Source organism: Neophocaena asiaeorientalis, unplaced genomic scaffold, assembly GCF_003031525.2.
Source record: "Neophocaena asiaeorientalis asiaeorientalis breed wild unplaced genomic scaffold, Neophocaena_asiaeorientalis_V1.1 scaffold108, whole genome shotgun sequence".
In the NCBI taxonomy this organism is placed as follows: domain Eukaryota; kingdom Metazoa; phylum Chordata; class Mammalia; order Artiodactyla; family Phocoenidae; genus Neophocaena; species Neophocaena asiaeorientalis.
In genome coordinates, this window is record NW_020173770.1 from 5,963,897 (window position 1) to 5,982,928 (window position 19,032).

Below are 19,032 nucleotides of genomic sequence, written 5' to 3' on the forward strand. Positions count from 1 at the left end.
ACTTGTAAAGAGACTGTCTTTTTTCCATTTTATATTCTTGCCTCCTTTGTTGAAGATTAATTGGCTGTAGGTGTGTGGGTTTATTTTGGGGCTCTCTGTTCTGTTCCATTGATCCCTATGCCTATTTTTGTACCAGTACCACAATGTTTTGATTTTTTTTTTAAGGTCTCAGCTCAGGTTTAATAAAACTACAAAAGACCAAAAGTCACGCCCTACTACTATACAGAGCAGTTTGCTTGCCCGATAATACGTCTCAGGCCACTCGCTCCAGAGGAAGAAAGGCTGGCTTCCCCAGCCCCTGCAGGAAAGGCCTGTCCAGTCCCACACCACATCTTGGCTGAGTGCAAGGTCCTGTGTTTTAAGCATGACAATAGTACAAAAGAGGTTTTGTTCTCATGGCCACCTACTGCAGCCTGGCCCCAAAATGGCCCAGTGCTCACTTCTGCTTAGAGAAATATTCTTGGCTCTTCTGGACATCAGGCTTGATGGTATCACTGCCAGGCTTCCAGCCAGCTGGGCACACTTCCCCATGTTTGTCAGTAAACTGGAAGGCCTGAACTAGTCTCAGGGTCTCATCCACAGAACGGCCAACAGGAAGGTCATTTATGGTGATCTGTCGAAGGATACCTTTAAGGGTGTGTTGATCCATGCCAGGTGACAGAAGTGAGAATCCACAGAAGCACCAATCACTTGGAAGTTGAGTTTCTTAAATTCTTCTTCCCTATCACTGAAAGCAATGATCTCTGTGGGGCACACAAAGGTGAAGTCAAGAGGGTAAAAGAAGAACACAACATATTTTCCTTTGTAGTCAGATAGGCTGATATCTTTTTTTTTTTTTTTCCGGTACGCGGGCCTCTCACTGTTGTGGCCTCTCCCGTTGCGGAGCACAGGCTCCGGACGCGCAGGCTCAGCGGACATGGCTCCCGGGCCCAGCCGCTCTGTGGCATGTGGGATCTTCCCAGACCGGGGCACGAACCCGTGTCCCCTGCAGCGGCAGGCGGACCCTCAACCACTGCGCCACCAGGGAAGCCCCAGGCTGATATCTTTGAACTGACCATCTGGCATTACAACAGTTGCTTTTTTTTTAATTTTTTTTTGGGTTTTTTTTGTGGTACGCGGGCCTCTCACTGCTGTGGCCTCTCCCGTTGCGAAGCACAGGCTCCGGACGCGCAGGCTCAGCGGACATGGCTCACGGGCCCAGCCGCTCTGTGGCATGTGGGATCTTCCCAGACCGGGGCACGAACCCGTGTCCCCTGTATCGGCAGGCGGACTCTCAACCACTGCGCCACCGGGGAAGCCCCCAGCAGTTGCTTTGAACTGGGGGGCACGGTGCCCAATTTTGGCATTTTCTGAAGACATATTGCTATCAGCATTTCTCACAGACAAACCACAGAGGACAGTCAGGAAGGAGACACACCATGGTTTTGATTTCTGTAGCTTTGTAGTATTGTCTGAAGTCTGGGAGATTTATGCCTCCTGCTTTGTTTGTGTTTTCTCAGGCTTGCTCTAGCCCTTCTGGGTCTTTTATGGTTCCGTGTAAATTTTTGAATTATTTGTTCTAGTTCTGTGAAAAATGTCATGAGTAATTTGATAGGGATTGCATTAAATCTGTAGATTGATTGGGGTAGTATTGCCATTTTAACAATATTAATTCTTCCAATCCAAGAGCATGGGATATCTTTCCATTTCTCTGAATCCTCTTTTATTTCCTTTATTAACATTTTATAATTCTCAGTGTATAAGTGTTGCACTTCCTTGGTCAGGTTTATTCCTAGGTATTTAAAAAAATTTTTTTTGGTGTGATTTTAAAAGGTATTGTTTTTACCTTCCCTTTCTGATATTTCATTGTTAGTGTAAAGGATGCAACCGATTTCTGAATGTTAATCTTGTATCCTACTACTTTGCTGAATTCATTTATTAGATCTAGTAGCTTTTGTGTGGAGTCCTTAGGGTTTTCTATACGTAGTATCCTGTCACCTGCATATAGTGAACAATTTTACCTCTTCCCTTCCAGTTTGGATACCTTTTATTTCTTTTTCTTGTCTGATTGCTGAGACCAGGACTTCCAATACTATGTTGAAGAGAAGTGGTGAGAGTGGGCATCCTTGTTTTGTTCCAGATTTTAGTGGGGAGTCTTTCATTCTTACTTTAGACTTGGCCATGAACTTGCTTTGGCCAACGTAACATCTGCAAACATGCTGCAGGTAGAAACTTGAGGAGCCTACACAGTGGGCTGGTCCTCTCTTGCTGCTCCTGGAACCCTGCCTCCTTGTGAAGAAGCATAGGCCAGCCTCCTGGATGATGAGAGTCCTATGGCCCAGTTACATATCTGCTGCTTGCTTGACATTCAGCCAGCTGCCAGGCATGTAGGTGAGGCATTTTAGATCATCAGCCACCAGCCGACCACAATCTGAGCACAGACGCATGAGTGAGCCCAGGAGAGGTTAGCTGATACTGCCCAAAGCACCAGAACTGCCCACTGACCCACAGAATTGTGAGCTAAATAAATGTGGGTTTATTTTTTAATTTAAAAAATTATTTATTTTATTTATTTTTGGCTGCATTGGGTCTTCATTGCTGCATGCGGGCTTTCTCTAGTTGCGGTGAGTGGGGGCTACTCTTTGTTGTGGTGTGTGGGCTTCTCATTGCAGTGACTTGTTGCGGAGCATGGGCTCTAGGCACGCAGGCTTCAGTAGTTGTGGCATGTGGGCTCAGTAGTTGTAGCTTGTGGGCTCTAGAGTGCAGGCTTGGTGGCTGTGGCGCACGGGCTTTGTTGCTCCGCGGCATGTGGGATCTTCCCGGACCAGGGCTTGAACCCGTGTCCCCTGCATTGGCAGGCAGATTCTTAACCACTGTGCCACCAGGGAAGCCCCATGTGTGTTGTTTTAAACCACTGAATTTGGAGTGTTTTGTTATGCAGCAAGAGCTAACTGATACAAGACATTATGTTTTAGTTACTATTGCTTATAACAAACCGCCTCAAACTTAAGTGCTTAAAACAATCATTTTATCTTGCTTATGGATGTGAATTAGGGATTTGGACAGGGCATGGCAGGAATGACAGGTCTCTGCTCTCTGATATCTGGGGCCTCAACTGGAAAGACTCAAGGGCTAATGATCTGGAGTATTAAAAGATGGGGGCTGGAATCATCTGGAGGTGTCTTCACTCACTTCTGGTAGTTGATATCATCTGTTAGCTGGCATCTCAGCAGGGGCTGTCCGTTGGAGCAGCCACGTATGGCCTCCCCACATGGCCTGAGCTTCCCCACAGCATGGTGGCTTCCAGGTAGCTGGGCTTTAATGGAGGCCCAGGGTTCCAAGGGGGAGTATACCAGCTAACAAAGGGGAAGGGAACTGCTTTGTATGACCTTGCCTCAGAATTTACTCCGCATCACTTCTGCTACCTTCTCTTGGTCACAGGCCAGTCACAAGCTCTCTGCTCCCACCAGATTCAAGAGGAGGGAATTAGACTCCACCTTGATGGGGGAGTGGCAAGTTTTAGAGGAGCATATGGAGGAGGAAACGCACTGTGGTCACTTTAGGATAATATAATCTGCCACCCATCATCTCACCCAATTCTTACGACAACCCAGTGAGGTAGGTACTATCATTATCCCCCTTTTTCAGATGAAAAAGCCAAGGCTCAGATGGTTGGTGATGTGCTCAAGGGCCCGTGGTCAGGAATGTTGGAGCTGAGTCTAACCACTGCCCTCTACTGCCTTTCCTGGGCTGTCTTTTGGCACTGGATCTAGTGTCTCAGTCGACTTTTCACTTCTCTCTCTCAGCTTTGTGTTTTGTCTCCACTTGAATGGATACATCTAACAAGGAGCTGCACTTCTCAATGTCCCTCTCAACCTTGTTGGGGGTCCTCACCATTTCCTTAATGACTGTTTAGAGGCCAGGGGTCTGTTATTGTCGGGGGAGGTGGGTAAGGACACAACGTGCTTGACTGATCACCACCCGTCCTCCTTCTACAAAAACAGATGAAGGTACCTAGTAGGCAACTTGAATTTAAATCCTAACAGGATGGAAATAGGGGTCGTATCTCTGGTCTTTAAAAGATTAATGTTCTGCGTTACAAAAATTATTACCACGTGAGTATTTGCAGTCCTGTTTTCTACTCTGACCCCCTCCCAGCCCACTAAAAATTCCAACTTTGCCCACTGACATTTCCCTCCTCCATTCTTAGGGGAAAAAAATGGGAGGATCCATGTTGATCGCAGTGTTCTGTGAAGTTTTAAAAATAACTTTTATTGGCATATAAAATACATGTATGATATGTGTTGATGGCCACAATGTCCATTAGCAGGAGGATGGCATAAGGCTGTCAGATAAAAGACAGAAGTCTGTTAAATTTGAACCTTGGATAAACAACAAATACTTTTTACTGTGAGCATTTTGTTTTTACAGCATTCCAAACACTTTAATTGGTGACCGAGCCAAAACGAATAAAAGAATGATCAAAATATTCTTTTCATTGTAAAGAGTGATCATATTTGAGTTTGGTTTCTTTCCCCTGCAGGTATTGTGAACACCGATAATTTCTGAAACACGAATCGTGATCTGGATACTTGCAACAACCTTTTATAATCTCTGCCTGAATAAGAAGTGAATAAGAGACATACTTATAGAGTATGTTGACTATACAATGTGATACGAGCATGTCTCACAGTGTACAGTTCGATGAATCGTCACAGAGTGGACACATCTGTTTCTTGTGTTTCAGATCAAGAAACAGAACATTCAGGCTCCCCAAATGTCTCTTGTGTCCTCATCCAGGAGCTACCGATCCCCCCATTATCCTGACTTCTAATAGCAGGGGTGAGTTTGCCTGTTTTTGGATACCATATAAATAGAAATACCCAGTTTGGATTCTCTTAGGCTTTTGTTCATCATTATGTCTGTGACATCATCCATGCTCAGCAGTAGAGCATTTCAGGTAATACTACTGTGTAGGACATACTTATGCTAAAATATTATTTGTTGTGTATCTGAAATTCAGATTTTACTGGGTGTCCTGTATTTTACTGGGTAACCTTATTCCATTCTCCCGTTAACGGACATTTTGTAGTTTTCCGTTTGGGGCTATTATGAATAGAGCTGCTACGAATATTCTAGTACCTGACTTTCGGTGAACATATGGACTCATTTCTTTTGGGTATTTGCCTAGGAGCGGAATTTCTGGGTCATAGGGAATGCATATGCTCAGCGTGGTGTATACTGCCAAGAGGAGTTCCAAATGGTACCGATTTACACTCCAGCCAGCAGTGTGTGAAAGTTCCAGTTGCTCTGCATCCTCGCCAATACTTGGCATTTTCTGTCTTTTTCACTGTAGTCACTCTAGTGGGTGTGTTTGGTTTTAATTTCACCTGTTTTAATTTGCACATCCCTGAGGACTCCTAAAGCTGGATGCCTTCTCACCTGCCTAGTGGCCATTTGGGCCTCCTCCTTTGTGGGCATTTATTTATTTTTATTATTTTATTTTTTTGGCCACACTGCATGGCTTGTGGGATCTTAGTTCCCCGAGCAGGGATTGAACCGAGGCCCTAGGCAGTGAAAGCTCGGAGTCCTAACCACTGGACTGCCAGGGAATTCCCCCTGTGGGCATTTCTTATATCGCTGGAATACAAGTTATTTGTCAGATATATGTCAACTATCTTTTCTTGGGGAGTTTTAGGGAACAGTGAGAGAGGATTTCTGGCTAGCTGTGGGTCTTGTGGGTGACTTAGAAGAATGCGGTGGAAGGAGGAGTTTGATAAGAATTGCTCTGCGTAGTGAGCTGGATCTCCTCAAAAGGGCTTTGAGAAGCGCGCGTGAAGACCACACTGTGCTTCTTTGAATCCTTACTCATTCTGAGACTGAGCAACTCTTAGCTATATTCAGATCTTGACATGAGGGTGCAGCTAACTTTCCATTGTATTGAGTTTATAACATGTCTTGGGAAACCTGGATGGTTAGAAGCATGTCTGAGAAATTTGTATATGTCCCAGGGTAGACTCTATTGAGGGGAGAGGTCATCCCTAAGAGAATGGAGGTCCTTATTTTTCATAGACGGATAAAACGCTCCCCCCACAGAACACACACTTGATAAGAATAAAATGCATAGTATTTGAACGCTAGTGGCATCTAAAAGGTCCACTTAATTCATAGATCAAGGCTGCACAGCACACGATATTTATGGCAACTCTTGCTGGACGAAATATTAAGATTTGTAAGAATTGTAAATGCTATCACACAAAATGCTACAGTCACCGGGCATAATTGATGACTTCCTCTTCGATCTATTGAATAAATTAATTTCATTGCTATACAGATGATATTAATATGCTTTTATAATTAATTTAGTTCTGAGAACTGCTTCGGGTGCCAAGATTTCACTGGGGGGAGAAAATGGCTCAAGGTAAAAGGCGACACATGAAGAGTAATTTGGAAATCAAATAAAGAATAACACTCTAATAGGAGACAGCAGGCTTGGAGGGATCTTGTCGTAAAGGGAACACATCAGGCAATTGAGGTGGATATTAAGCCAGAATTGTGTATTTCTGAAGTGGCCCATTTTCCTGGGGATTCATCGTGTCCCGAAGTGGTGGTTTAAGAATGGGGTAAGTGGAAAGCCTCCTTCTTCAGTGGGGTTCGTCGGGTGCTCTTGAGACTGGAGTCTTCCGCCTACAGAGCTGGTCTCAGAGCAGTGTTCTGAGGGGGTCCAGGGAGGGGCATCAAATTATCAAGGATGTCGATTACTCAGAAAGCAGGCTCCCTCCCAGCGGCTTCTTTACAACTAAACACCAAAAAACAAAACAAAACAAAACAGCAACCATTTACGGAGCCCTTTCTTCTTGCCAGGCATGGCGCTAAGTTCTTTGCATCTATTGTGTCAACAGGATTGTCTCTTTCCTCCTTGAAAAGATAACCTTTGACTTATTACAAAATAATGCATGTTTGGGGGTTATTCTTTAGAAAACATAGTTGAACAGATTCAGCCATGCTTTCACCCCCGGGGTGTGCCGTTCCCAGGGCTCCGCCGTTCCCAGGGCTCCGTTTGGGGTGGTGGCTGGAAGCTGCAGCCCGTAACGTGGTGGATGTTGAGCCATGGACTGTTTTCCCAATACTTTCCCCTTTCCTTAAAAGGATCCCCCCCAAACGTGGAGAAGTGCTTTGCTTGGAGAGAATCTTTTATATTTCCCCCTCACCCAAGTGCTTAAGTGAAGTATAAGACTTAGACATGGCCTGATTTAAAGAGTCATATTTCATGAAAAAAATCTCCTAAGGCATGGTCAGTTCAGATGCAATTGCGGGAAAGAGAAATGATCTTACTCTAATTTTTTTAAAAAAATTAATTATTTTTTTGGTTGCGTTGGGTCTTGGTTGCTGCGCGCAGGCTTTCTCTAGTTGTGGCGAGCGGGGGCTACTCTTCGTTGCAACGTGGGAGCTTCTCATTGCGGTTGGTGGCTTCTCTTGTTGCGGAGCATGGGCTTCTAGGCACGTGGGCTTCAGTAGTTGCGGCACGCAGGCTCAGTAGTTGTGGCGCACGGGCTTAGTTGCTCCACAGCATGTGGGCTCTTCCCGGACCAGGGCTCGAACCTGTGTCCCCTGCATTGGCAGGCGGATTCTTTTTTTTTTTTTTTCTTTTCTTTTTTTGCGGTACGCGGGCCCCTCACTGCTGTGGCCTCTCCCGCTGCGGAGCACAGGCTCCAGACGCGCAGGCTCAGCGGCCATGGCTCACAGGCCCAGCCGCTCCGCGGCATGTGGGATCTTCCCAGACTGGGGCACGAACCCGTGTCCCCTGCATTGGCGGGCAGACTGCCAACCGCAGCGCCACCAGGGAAGCCCGGCAGGCGGATTCTTAACCACTGCGCCACCAGGGAAGTCCGATCTTTCTCTAATTTTGAGAAGCACGAGTTTAGGGCTCTGAACACACACAGCGAATTCCTTAGGAGCTGATGTTAAACAACTGGAAAGATTAATTGGAAAAAAGGATCCCCAAACACAATTTCCCTTGATTTAATGTTTCATCAATGCAGTCAACCCTGACTGAGCACCAGCCACATGCTAGGGCTGGGAGGGTGCTGGTGGGGCTGCGTGGTGTGTGTGTGTATCAGAGAGAGAGAGCACATGTGGATGCATGAGTAGTGATGTGTGAGTGTGCATTGTGGATGTGTGTGCAAGTATATGTGACTTGTGTATTGTGTGTCTATGCTTGTGGGCGATGGTGTATGTGTGTGGACACGTGTGTATGTGTTCGAGATTGTAACTGTATATGAGTGTGAGTGTGGGTGGGTTGTGTCTATGTGACTGTGATTGGCATGTGTGTGTGTGTATGTGGTGTGTCTGTGTGTGTGTGTGTATGTGGTGTGTGTGTGTGTGTGGTGTGTCTGTGTGTGTGTGTATGTGTGTGTGTGTGCATGTGTGTGGTGTGTGTGTGTGGTGTGTCTGTGTGTGTCTCTGTGTGTGTGTGTATGTGGTGTGTGTGTGCATGTGTGTGGTGTGTGTGTGTATGTGGTGTGTCTCTGTGTGTGTGTCTCTGTGTGTGTGTGTCTGTGTGGTGTGTGTGTATGTGGTGTGTCTGTGTGTGTGTGTCTCTGTGTGTGTGTGTCTGTGTGGTGTGTGTGTATGTGGTGTGTCTGTGTGTGTCTCTGTGTGTGTGTGTATGTGGTGTGTGTGTGCATGTGTGTGGTGTGTGTGTGTATGTGGTGTGTCTCTGTGTGTGTGTGTGTGTATGTGGTGTGTCTGTGTGTGTCTCTGTGTGTGTCTCTCTGTGTGTGTGTGTGTATGTGGTGTGTCTGTGTGTGTGTGTGTATGTGGTGTGTGTGTGCATGTGTGTGGTGTGTGTGTGTATGTGGTGTGTCTCTGTGTGTGTCTCTGTGTGTGTGTGTGTCTCTGTGTGAGTGTGTGTGTGTATGTGGTGTGTGTGTGTGTGTGTATGTGGGGTGTGTGTGCGTGTGTGGGGTGTGTGTGTGCGTGTGTGGGGTGTGTGTGTGCGTGTGTGGGGTGTGTGTGTGCGTGTGTGGGGTGTGTGTGTGCGTGTGTGGGGTGTGTGTGTGCGTGTGTGGGGTGTGTGTGTGCGTGTGTGGGGTGTGTGTGTGCGTGTGTGGGGTGTGTGTGTGCGTGTGTGGGGTGTGTGTGTGCGTGTGTGGGGTGTGTGTGTGCGTGTGTGTGGTGTGTGTGTGTATGTGGTGTGTGTGTGTGTGTGTGCGCGTGTGACGGGAGAGGGGGGCATGCAGAGATGAAGAGAATGCTGAGTCCTGCTCCCAGGAGCTTTGCCAGGAGAGACTAGGAGACCTGCACTCAGCACCCTGTTCCTTGTTATCCAAAGCACCCCCCAACCTCCCTCCCCACCTTCCCCTACTCTACTGCCCTAAAGGCCGGCCACCCTGGATTGCTTGGGGTTCCCACACCCCCATCCGTGACGGCTTTGCCTGGAGCACCTTACTCTTGGTTTCCTACCTGTCAGCCCGCCTGTCTGTGAGGGGACAGTCCTCAGTCATCTCAGACCCTGTGTTTCCTACACTGTCGCTTTACAGCGACTTTGAAATGGTTCCACCTGGGAAGCAGCAGGGTTGCTGTGAGCGTGGGCTGCTGTGTGAACATCAGGAAGGAGAAGCAGGTTGTCTGTCAGCATCTGAGATGAGGGTGACGTGTGTGTCCTGAAATGGTTAAGCAAACACCAGAGGTTGAGCTAGTGGAGGGAGGACTCATCTAGAGAACAAATGAAGACTATTGGCTGAGTTGGGGTCCAGAGTAAGGAAGATGCGTGGAGAAACCCCACGGAGAGGGGGAACCCCCACGTGGAGGTGATTTGCGCAGCTGGAGGCCTTGGTGAGGCTCCGGGTTATGACTTCACACACAAGGCTATGTGCCATTGGGGGAGAACAGCCTTGAGCTCACCGCCTGGAGCTGAACCAGCCTCCCTCACGGCTTCCGGCTCAGAATTTGCTGAGGAGCCGCCCAGAGAGCTGTGCAGACATGCCTGTTGTCGGTTGGCCTCCATCTTTTAGCCATGCTGGGCAGCCAGAGAGGCTGACGTGTTTTCTAGCCTTCCTACAGTCTCCCTAGAGATGAGGTAGGGTGAACTGCCTTTCCACTCTCAGTCTAGGTCCCTCCAGTGGGTTTGGAGAGAGAAGCTTACGGATTGTGGAAGGCCGCCTCCAAGATGGCTGCCTCCTGAGACCCTGCTCTTGTGAACCCTGTTCTGCTCTGGACTCACTGATTCTCTTCTAACAATAGAATATTGCAGACAAGATGGGATGTTACTTCTGAGATCAAATTATAAAAGACGGCAGCTTCTGTCTTGCTGTCTTGAGTCTCTGTTCTCTCTCTCTCTTCCCAATCTTGAATCACAAGCTTCCATGCTGTGGGGACCCTCAGGTGGAGACGCCCTGCCATCGGCTGAATGCTATTCCTTCAAAATTTATGTGTTGACGTCCTAACCCTCAAGACCTCAGAACATGACTGTATTTGGAGATGGAGTCTTTAAAGAGGTAATTAGGTTAAAATGAAGCTTTTAGGGTGGGCCCTGATCCAATATGACTGATCCAGTATCCTTATAAGAAGAGATTAGGATGCAGACCTAAAAACACAGAGGGAGGACTGTGTGAGGGCACAGGGAGAAGATGGCCGACTACAAGTCAAGGAGAGAGGCCTGAGGAGAAACAACCCTACGGGCACCTCAATCCCAGACTTCCTGCCTCCAGAACCATTGTATAAGCTGCCAGTCTGTGGTACTTGTTATAGCAGCCTGTACTGACTAATACAGGCCCACAACTGCACCGCAAGCCTGCAGGCACATCTTCTGAAGCCTGCTGACAGCCACACAAGTCGGCTTGGAAATGGATTTCCCAGCCTGGGTCAAGCCTTGAGATCTAACTGTAGGCCTGGCTGACAGCTTTACTGCTGCCTCACCAGGGACCCTGACCCAGAAGCATCCAGTTGAAGCACATCTAGATTCTTGAGCCACATGGTATCCTCTCTCTACTGTGAGACAATAACCCTTGGCTGTTTCATGCGGTTAAGCTTTGGGGTAATGTGTTACACAGCAACAGAGAACTAGTATGCCTCCTTATCCTTCTTGGCTAGAGTGACCATATATTTTATTGATAACACCAAGTCAAGGCTTTTGAGGGGGAAAGGAGATTCTAAAATAATTAAAGGGACTTCCCTGGTTGCACAATGGTTAAGAATCTGCCTGCCAGTGCAGGGGACACGGGTTCGATCCCTGGTCGGGGAAGATCCCACATGCCATGGAGCAACTAAGCCCATGTGCCACAACTACTGAGCCCGTGAGCCACAACTACTGAAGTGCGCATGCCCTAGAGCCTGTGCGCTGCAATTACTGAGCCTACGCACCACAACTATTGAAGCCCGTGTGCTCTAGGGCCTGTGTGCCCCAACTATTGAGCCCGTGTGCTGCAGCTACTGAAGCCTGCATGCCTAGAGCCCGTGCTCCGCAACAAGAGAAGCCACCACAATGAGAAGCCTGCGCATCGCAACAAAGAGTAGCCTCCATTCGCTGCAACTAGAGAAAGCCCACACACAAAATGAAGACCCAATGCAGTCAAAATAAATAAATAAATAAAATAAAATTTTTTAGGTCTTGAAAATATTTATTTCTTGACTGACAGATTGGTTTTATTATGTTGGTACTATAAATAGTTCTATTAAAAACTATTTTCAATAATAAAGTTTTTTCTAAAACGAAAGTAACATATTTATGTACAATAGAGTAAAATTAAAAAACAGTTCTTTAGGGCTTCCCTGGTGGTGTAGTAGTTAAGAATTGCTTGCCAATGCAAGGGACATGGGTTCGAGCCCTGGTCTGGGAAGACCCCACATGCCACGGAACAACTAAGCCTGTGTGCCACAACCACTGAGCCTGTGCTCTAGAGCCCGCGAGCCACAACTACTGAGCCTGCGTGCGGCAACTACTGAAGCCCACGCGCCTGGAGCCCTTCCTCCACAACAGGAGAAGCCACTGCAATGAGAAGCCCGAGCACTGCAACGAAGAGTAGCCCCCGCTCGCAGCAACTAGAGAAAAGCGCGCATGCAGCAACAAAGACCCAACGCAGCTAAAAATAAATAAATAAAATTAAAAACCAAAGCAAAACAGTTCTTTATATTGATTATCTGAATATAAATAACAAAAAAATCAGAATAGTGTACTTTAATCAATTTCTTAAGGCATGTCTGTCTCTAACATGATGTCAATGGTATTCAATGTTTTTCCTGATATGGCCTCATCACTTTAATTTTTTTTCACAAAATTTCCCATAAATATTCTTCAAAGAAATATTTTGTGGTTAGTAAATTTGAAATTATTGACACCTTTAATCTACTCTTTATTGTAGACTATAATATTCTTAATTGGGAAAATATTCTCTCTATAGGTGTTAGGGTACCTAGTGGGCTTGGGAAAAATGAAGGATGTTCTCAATGCTACCTTTTGGCATTAAAATGTGAAAATCTTTCCGCCTAAATATTTTACCAGGTACTGTTTTTGTTTTTGTTTTTGCGCGGGCCTCTCACGGTTGTGGCCACTCCTGTTGCGGAGCACAGGCTCCGGACGTGCAGGCTCAGTGGCCATGGCTCACTGGCCCAGCTGCTCCGCGGCATGTGGGATCTTCCCGGACCGGGGCATGAACCCGCATCCCCTGCATCGGCAGGCGGACTCTCAACCACTGCGCCACCAGGGAAGTCGTACTGTCTTTTTTTGTTTTTGATCGCAGATGTTTTAATAGGGGCTCTTATGCACTATGTACAGGATTCTCTGCCAAAGGTGGTCTGGTCGCTAGTGACCTGAATGACATCAAAAACCAAGGGCAGCTCAGGGGCCACGAAACAGTGACTGTCTTGGCCGGCTTCACATCTTCAGTCTCAGAAGACAGCCAGCGGTGCGTGCGGTGACGCCGCAGCACTTCGATGGCCTTGAGCTCCAGGGGCGTGGCCTGTATACCCAGGTCTTCCAAGCCAGGCAGGTGAGGCAGGGTCATGTCTGTGATGTGAACTCGCTCCACCTTATCCCTCGTGGTCCAGGGCTCAAACGGACTCATTTCAAAGAGTCGACCTAGCCATCGATATGCAAAATGTGGCAAAGGGTATGCCAGGAAGGGCCTGTGAGCCATGGCAAAGACATACTGTACCAGGTCAAAGAGGACATACCAACTGGGCCCAACAAAGGCAAAAGTTTTCCCTCTGGCATCTGGATCCTTAACTGCATTAACAATTCCTTTGGTGACATCCACAATATATATTGGTTGTTTCACTGTCTTCTTGCCCAAGGAAAAAGAGGGACAACGCCAAACCCTTGAATACTTGCAACATGATTGAGGAATCTATCCTCTCTTCCAAAGATGTCCGATGCCTTTATGATGGTAGCTTCTGGAAATGTGTCTCTCACTTCTTTCTCTCCAGCAGCCTTATTTCTCAGATATTTAGAAGGGCTTTGAATATCGGCATTCAGATGTGAAACGTGAATAAAATTTTCAACTCTAACTTGCTTGGACACTTGAGCGATTGCTTGGGGAATCTTTACAAACATCCTCAAAATCAAAGCTTTTGGTTTCCCATTCTCGCCCAACGAGATTGATGACCACGTTGCTGTGCTCCACAGCTCTTAGGATGGAGTCCTTGTCTCTCCCTTTCCATTCCAGAAAGATAATCAGGCCCAGGTCACCCATGGGGCGAAGGTGCATTGTATCATATGGCTCACCCCGGTAGGGGACGATCACTTGTGACCCCATGCGACGTGACATTGGCAGGGCCCGGACAACTCGGGGGTGAACGGCGGCCGCCATTTTTTCCCACAATCCCCTGCCGCCGGCGCTTGGCCGACTTCGGCTCCCAGGTACTGTCTTTTTGCCTCTTTCCAGAATACTTTTCTTCAGCAAATATTTTTACAAGACAAAACTCATCAAATTGTCTTTATGATTCTTTTGAATGCTTCATTAAATCTAGATGCTGCAAGATGGTAGGCTTTTTCAATCTCCTGCCCTTCTGGGACAGAATGTAATTTCTTCTAATTAAAAATAGAAACTCCATCAAAAGATTCTTCTTACAAGTCAAGATATTCTGAAGTACCCTTATAGAATTTCAATATTGAGCTCTCATTAATTAATGTGTTCCCTTTCCCCCGTACTTTTTAGGGATAAATTCCCATGTCTTTTTATTTGCAAGCTTTGTTTTCAATTAATGTAATTCTTTCAGAGCTTCGGAAACTAAAAATCCAAGTGTTAAATAATCAAGGTTTTCTAATTTTTTTGAACAACATGCATCCAAAATTTAGAGAACTCATTTACAAAAAAGTTCAATATTGTAGGGCACTGAGACTGACTTCAAAAGTTCCAACTATTCTAAAATCTGATAGATGGCAGGTAGCAGAGACAAAGCACATTAAGCCACGCTGAAGCATGTTTTTTCTTTTCGTTTTTTTAAACTTCATCAGCGTTGTCACAAAATGTTGGCAACTACAGCTTTTACTTATATTGGTAGAATACCAGCTTATTTGGATCCTCTATATTTGTATTTTCTTTGCGAAAACAAGTACTATTTAACTTAATGTCAATTACACAATTGTATTTATAATAGCCTCAGATGATGCTCAATTAATTAAGAGAACTTCCAAAAGCTTTTTTCTGAGTCCATGACTTGGATGAAAAAAAAAAGGAAACATGATTGGAATTAATTAATTTTTCTATTTGAGGAAATCTTATGACACTGAAATAAAACTTGCATTATTTTAACTATTTGTATAGTTTTCCTAATGAAGTCAACATGTGAACAATGATAGCGCCACTTTTTGTGCATGAATATGACAGTTTGGAATTGAAAATGAATAAGATTTGAGTCTCACATTTATTAGGATGTAGAAAATGGTAATAGCCTATCTCTCTTGAGGAAATACTAAGAAATGACAGAATAAAAAAGTACATATTTTTAAAAAGCTATTGAAGACCTGGGGATGCCGGGAAGTCTATATTCCAGGGAGAGAGCCAATCCTTTCTAGCTGAGCAAAGAATTGGTGTCTGATTTTATACCTGGGAAATATTATCTAGACAGTATGTGGCTGGGTAGAGAAATGAGTTTGCCGTAGATAAAGATATTTTGCTGGAATAAAATACAGTAAGCTAAACTTTTAATTACTATGTAGTTTGGCATGCGCGATTGGAATTTTGAAGAGCCCCCGATGCAAAGCTAAGTCTATTCTGTTTTAGAATTCCCATTTAAAAAAATTCCGTGGATTACTTTTTTATTTGCTGGAGAATATCCTGAGAGAACGTTTTTCAAAACAGAATATTTGGTATATAAATTTTCTAAGTATTTTTATGTCTCAAAAGATTTATGTTGTCCCTACACTTATTAGTTTTTAAAAGAAAAGTTAGCATTATAAGTTTAGGATTTTATTTCTTTAATAAGGATTCTGGGGTATCACTCTTGGTCTTCTAGTTTCCAGTGTTGCTAATGAAAAGTCACATGTCAAAGGTGACTATAATTCCTTTGCAGATAGTCTATTTTTCTTGTCTGGAAGCTTTTAGAATCTTCTTGTTCCTCCTGGAGTTCCAGTTTTCAGGAGAATGTGTCCGGGAGTGGGTCTTTTTTCATTCATTCTTCTTGGTACCTGGTGTGTTCTATTGACCTGAAGACGTGCATGTTCCTTCAGTGCTTGGGGGTGTTATTCTATCATTTGTATAATTTATATATTTTCTTCCTTTTATTTTTTTCCTAGAATTCTTAATAGGTTGATCTTTTTAGGTTGATCTTACGCATCTCATATATTTTCTCTCACATTATCCTCTGTCTTCTTGATACACATTCTGAGAGATTTCCTGAACTTCAGGTTTTTTTGTTCTAGCAATGACATTTCTAAGAACTTTCTTTTTTTAACTTTTTATTTTATATTGGAGTAGAGTTGATTAACAATGTTGTGTTAGTTTCAGGTGTACAGCAAAGTGATTCAGTTATGCATATACATGGATGTGTTCTTTTTCGAATTCTTTTCCCATTTGGGTTGTTATATAATATTGAGTAGAGTCCCCTGTGCTATGCAGTAGGTCCTTGTTGGTTATCCATTTTAAATATAGCAGAGTGTACATGTCAATCCTAAACTCCCTGACTATCCCTTCCCCCAGCTTTCCCCCCTGGTAACCATAAGTCTGCGAACTCTTTCTTGATCTCTAATTGCTCCATTTTAAGCACAACCTGTTCTCTTTTTAGGGCCACGTTATCTTCTTGAATTTCTCTAAGGACATTCATCTTTTAGAAGTTCCTTCCGTTCTTTGAATCTGTTTGCTCACCCTGGTTCTTGCCTTCTGTGCTCTGGGGTTCTCTGTGAAGGGAGAACCGGGGTGGTGAATGTCTGCAGGTCGTGAGTGTTTCTTTGCCTCTAGCACAGAGACATTCTGCTTGGATTTCTGCTTGGACAGTGGGCCCCGTCAACCTGAACATTTATATATTCCTTTAGCACTGGGGAATGTTATTCTAATACTCATATCATTTATACATTTTCTCCATTTTATTATTCTTTTTTCTAGAATTCCTAGTAAATCCTGACATTTCCCCCAGAGTCTTCTCCCCAGTGTGGGAGGGCTCCTGACAGGTCCAGCATGTTGACTGGTTGGTTTTACATCGGTGTGAATAGGTTCGGAGTAGTCAGGCCATTGGGGCCCCAACAGGCCAAGCACTTACGCACATACCCTACCACCCTCTGATGTAGGAAGGATGCACCGTCATCAGACAGGGAGCTGGGACTCAGAGCTGGGGATGTAAAGCCTGAGCTGGAATTAGGACGCTTGTGATTCCGAAGCCCAGACTGCGGCATCATGAGAGAGAAGGACATGAGGCTGGAGAGAGTCTGGGACAGAAGGATGGGCAAGACTTGCGGGCCGGAGGGAGAAGGAGGCATCAGATTGTCAGAGGGGCCAACATAGAAACAGAGACATGTGTATGTGTGTGTGTGTGCGCTGGGGGAGAGCTGGACAGGGCAGAGGGGAGAATGTCTCCCAGATGTGTGGAGGCTGAGGTGAGAGGCGTGGCTGGAGGCCACTTTCTAGCTGGAGGGTAGAAATGCAGGCCTGGGTACCAGTGTCACAGCCAGGGAGGCTGGGGGCCCAGAGGACAACCAACCTCCCGAGAGAGGGTAGACGGAGGAGTAGAGTCTGAGCCCCACCCTCTCTGGGGCTGGGGGAGAAGGAGGGAGAGCACAGGGGTGTGTAGTATCTGCTTCATCCACCCCTCCCTGTCTCCCTCCATCACACAGACTGAATGGCTTTGCTGTCTCAGTCTGGCTGGGCACAGGGGGGGGCACTGCAGGTGGACAGGCTGGACTTCCTCACCCCGAGTTGCCCGTTTTTCCATAACTGTGGCCCACGAGACACCCTCTGTGTCTAAAGCGAGCGGCAGCCGCCTACCTTGGTGTCCCACAGTAAAGGCTACGATGCCCCATCACACGGGTGAGCTGACGTGTTCCCGACACTTACTCCAAGCTGGACGTGGGCTTAGGCGTTCCCCAGACGTGGGGGTGACCTCAGCTTGCTTAACCTCTCCAAGCCTCGATTTCCCCGTGTGTAAACCTGAGACAATAAGATTTTGGTCACTTCACTTTTCTAAGCCTCAGGTGCATCCACAAGAAGTGGGATCAGGACACTCCCTTTCCCAGGGGCTGGGAGGCTGTGCGGTGTCTGTGTGGTCATCGTTGCCCCCAGTTTACAGTTCAGGAAACGTACCCGAGTTTTGGTGTCTGCCCTCTGCGTCGTGGATGGATCCAGGCTCCATGGCTGGGGGTGGAGGACCTGGGACCTCTGGATGTCGGTCTCCTGTTGAGCTGGACGGATCCGTGGCACAGCTCAGACCCCCCATGCTGTGCCATCTGAGCCCAGCACCTGTGCCCACGGGGCCTGTCTGCTTCCTGGAGAGAAGAGAGGAGAGTGTGAAATCGCCTTCCTAGGTGAGAATGCATGACCATGCAGCTGACACAGGCAAAGGCTGTCCGCTGTGTCCTCACTTCTCAGCTGAGTTCTCATGCTAGGGGACCAGCTCGTTCAGAGGAAATGGGTGACCAAGGATGGAACAGCTGGGCAGAAGAGCTGTCACCAGACATCCATTGTTGGGTGCTGGTTCCAAGATCTGCAGGTGCGGACGGCCGGTGGTCCCAGCACACGCAGCAGAACCCACCTTCTGTTGGCAGAGGCTCTGAGAGCAAGCTGCTTTTGACCTCTGGGCACACAGGCTGCAGACAGCGATGTTTGGTTTACAGCCTGACAGCCACTGGGAGAAACGTGGTATGGCGCTGAACTCGCTGGGTGACTAAAACAGTTCCGACTCTGGAAGGAAATGGATTTTTTGTTGTCCAAGCTCATCTAGAACCAAAATTAGCTCCCTGCTGTCCACTCCAGGCCGGAGACAGCTGTTCCTACAGCTCCACCCAGATGCTGGCTGTGCTCAGGTGCCTGCCTGCCTCTCTCCGGGGGGCATGACATCCCCAGTGGGCTCGGGAGTCACCGTTGACAACGCATTTCTACCACCTCCCTTGCGTGCGGTCCTCCCCCATCCTCAGGCAGGCAAGCCCAAGCGCGTTCTGCCCATGTCACGGCAGAGGCGGCTCAGAAGGGCCCGCGCTTGGCTTAATGCTCTTATGCTGCCATCTCGAAATTTGAATACCATTATCTTTTCAAAAATATTTATTTATTTTTACTTATTTGGCTGGGTCTTAGTTGCGGCACGAGGGATCTTGGTTGCCGCGTGTGGGATCTTTTTAGTTGCTGCACGCGGGATCTAGTTCCCTGACCAGGGATGGAACCTGGGCCCCCTGCATTGGGAGCGTGGAGTCTTAACCACTGGACCACCGGGGAAGTCCCGAATACTATTATCTTTTTTTTTTTCTTTTTTTTGCGGTACGCGGGCCTCTCACTGCTGTGGCCTCTCCCGTTGCGGAGCACAGGCTCCGGACGCGCAGGCTCAGCGGCCATGGCTCACGGGCCCAGCCGCTCCGCGGCATGTGGGATCCTCCCGGACCGGGGCACGAACCCGTGTCCCCTGCATCGGCAG

The 19,032-nt window shown here is 46.7% G+C and overlaps 2 pseudogenes; both read right to left on the minus strand.

The window, feature by feature from the left end:
* Positions 1–361: 361 nt before the first annotated feature.
* LOC112403850 (peroxiredoxin-1-like) lies at positions 362–1,359 on the minus strand (annotated as a pseudogene).
* An 11,378-nt stretch (positions 1,360–12,737) lies between these two features.
* LOC112403862 (NADH dehydrogenase [ubiquinone] 1 alpha subcomplex subunit 9, mitochondrial pseudogene) lies at positions 12,738–13,787 on the minus strand (annotated as a pseudogene).
* Positions 13,788–19,032: the final 5,245 nt, after the last annotated feature.